The sequence below is a fragment of the Nicotiana attenuata genome, unplaced genomic scaffold (genome assembly GCF_001879085.1).
Source record: "Nicotiana attenuata strain UT unplaced genomic scaffold, NIATTr2, whole genome shotgun sequence".
NCBI classification, from domain to species: domain Eukaryota; kingdom Viridiplantae; phylum Streptophyta; class Magnoliopsida; order Solanales; family Solanaceae; genus Nicotiana; species Nicotiana attenuata.
Window position 1 is genome coordinate 274,671 of NW_017671417.1, and position 3,182 is coordinate 277,852.

The following is a 3,182-nucleotide window of genomic DNA, read 5'->3' on the forward strand; positions in this document are numbered from 1 at the left end:
CCCCCTGTTGAGAAATATTCAAATGTAGAGGAGATAAACAATGCCACCAGAAGGCGTTTCCCGCCTAAGAAGCCTGTGAGTGCTGAGGAAGCAGAAGTGTTCTTCCAAAAAATGAAAATGGCTGATTATGAGGTGGTATATTTGTATGAAACTTTTGTCAAGCCTAAATACGGTAAAGAGGAAGATGATGAGGTTTTCATGGTTGAAGAAAGTGAGGAAATACGTGGGGCAATGAGAAAAATGCTCTACGAAAACCACATGGTCCAGCCGGGAGAAGGGACTAGCACCGCTGAGGTGCTCTACATGGGACCAGATGCTAAACTCCAAAATTGAAAGGCTGCGCCATTCCCGATCAGGCGGGAGTCTCGGTAGACCTGTCCGACTACTTTTTCTGCATCCCGAGTTATTCCAGGGTGTAACTCGGATATTTCCTGTAGTTTCTTGTCTTTAAATTCCCGAATGTGAACCCTGCTATCTTCAAAATTCCAAAAAAAATGAAATCAAAACTTCTTCGTTCATTTTTCTTTCTGATTTTGCTATTTTTCTCCTTCATTTTCTTCTCTTTAGTTCTAATAATGCAGCTTTAAATAACATGACATGCTTGCGGACTTTATGCCTAGACCCCAAAACGCTGTCAGATTTCGAAATCATGAATCAAGAGTCGAAAAAAGAAAAGGCTCCTCGGTTTTTTGGCCAGGATTTGGAAAGAAAAGGCTCCTCGGTTTTTTGGCCGNATTTTTGTGAGTTAGTTGTGACACATATCTAAGCGATCAAATCATGATTGTGTATCCTTATGAATGGATCCAAGTTATGGCCGGGTTATGCCGGAAAAAGAAAAAGGGTCTCGGGTTATGCCGGGACGGAAAGAAGAAAGATCCTCGGATTTTGCCGGGATTTGGAAAGAAAAAGCTCCTTGGGTTATGCCAGGGAGATCCTCGATTTTTTTTGGCCAGGATTTGAAAAGAAAAGCTCCTTGGGTTATGCCAGGGAGATCCTCGGTTTTTTGCTCGGGATTTGAAAAGAAAAGGCTCCTTGGGTTATGACAGGGAGATCCTCGATTTTTTGGCCAGGATTTGAAAAGAAAAGGCTCCTCGGTTTTTGGCCGGGAGATCCTCGGTTTTTTGGCCGGGATTTGAAAAGAAAAGGCTCCTCGATTTTTTTTTTGGCCGGGAAATCCTCGGTTTTTTTGTCGGGATTTGAAAAGAAAAAGCTCCTCTGTTTTGTGGTCGGGAGATCCTCGGTTTTTTGGCCGGGATTGGAAAGAAAAAGCTCCTCGATTTTTGGCCGGGAGATCCTCGGTTTTTTGGCCGGGATTTGGAAAGAAAAAGCTCCTCGGTTTTGGCCGGGAGATCCTCGGTTTTTTGGCCGAGATTTGGAAAGAAAAGGCTCCTCGGTTTTTGGCTGGGAGATCCTCGGTTTTTTGGCCCTTGCTAAACATTGCTGGTGCCTACTGGAACAATCTCTTTACCTGTAGTAGGTCGAACATCATTCTTTTTAGCCCCATTTTTCACACGATTATCTCTAACCTCCTTCCACTGCTCACCTGTTGGTTTAGTATTCCCAATAACTTTCCCACTTGAAAGGATCATTAAAGGCTGTTTAGGCGGCTCCTTGTTGTTCCCATTCACCTCTGCTGATTTTTTGTGCTGATCATTGGATATTAGTTCTGGATGAATCCACATGCATCAAGACACACCCTATGCCAATTTGCGAAGCATCATAATAAACTCTATATGAACCCAATGCTGATGGCAAAGCTAGAACTGGAGCTATGGCCAAGGCAGTTTTGAGCTTCTAAAAGCTCTCCTCACACTCATCAGACTACCTGAATGGGGCACCCTTCTGGTCAATCTAGTCAAAGGTGCAGTAATGGACGATAAACCCTCTACAAAATGGCAATAATAACCTGCCAAACCAAGAAAGCCATGAATCTCCGTAGCTAATGATAGTCTGGGCCAAATCTAAACTTCTTCAATCTTCTTCGGATCTACCTTGATCCCCTCACTAGACACCACGTGGCCCATGAATGCCACCGAATCAAGCCAAAACTCACACTTGGAGAATTTAGCGTAAAGCTTCTTATCCCTGAAGGTCTGGAGTACAATCCTCATATGTCGCTGATGCTCCTCCTAGATCCGTGAGTGCACCAATATATCATCAATGAATACTATGATGAAAGAATCAATGTACAACTGGAACACACTGTTCATCAGGTGCATAAAGGCTGTTGGGGTGTTGCCCAGCCCAAAAGACATCACAATAAACTCGTAGTGCTTATATCGGTTCCTAAAAGTCGTCTTCTAAATATCAGAATCCCGAATCTTCTAGTGATGATACCCCAACCTCAAATCAATCTTCGAGAACACTCTCGCACCGTGAAGCTGGTCAAATAAGTCATTAATGCATGATAGTGGGTACTTGTTTGTAACTTTGTTCAGCTACCCATAGTCAATACACATCCTCATAGTACCATCCTTCTTCTACACAAAAAGAGCCGACACACCCTATGGCTACACACTGGCCTGATGGAGCCCTTATCAAGCAACTCTTGAAGCTGTTCCTATAACTCTTTCAATTCCACTAGTGCCATGCGATACGGTGGAATAGAGATGGGTTGAGTGCCCGACGCCAGATCGATACAAAAATTAATGTCCCTATCAGGTGGCATGCTGGCTCGTCTGTAGGGAACATATTGGGAAGTCTCTCACTACCGGGCCCCATATTGGGACCTTTCAATATGGGGCCCGGGGGCTTTTCCTAGTTTAACTATTTTGGATCTGGTCTCCGAATCGGGTTACGATTCGAGCTCACTTTAATCCTCAAGTTGTCAATTTTCAAGCTGATGGTCGTAGAGACCTTTCGGTGTGAGGCCCGGAGGCTTTTTGTAGGCTTTGTTTCCTCTCGTTAAGGTCTTATTGATTACAGGGTCCTCAGGACATGGCATGGCGTTCTCGGGCTATGAAAATGGTGCCTCCGAACAATGATGCCCTTGGACAGTTTGGCGGTATTTTCAGCCCATGAAATGCAGGATTTGGTGGTATTTTCAGCCGATGTAAAGCATAAATATAAATGGCGATATTTCAGCCGACGCAAAGCATAAGTATAAATGGCGATATTTCAGTCGATATGAAGTAAAATCAAAATGGCGATTTTTTCAGCCGACAGAAATTTAACAAAGCTGG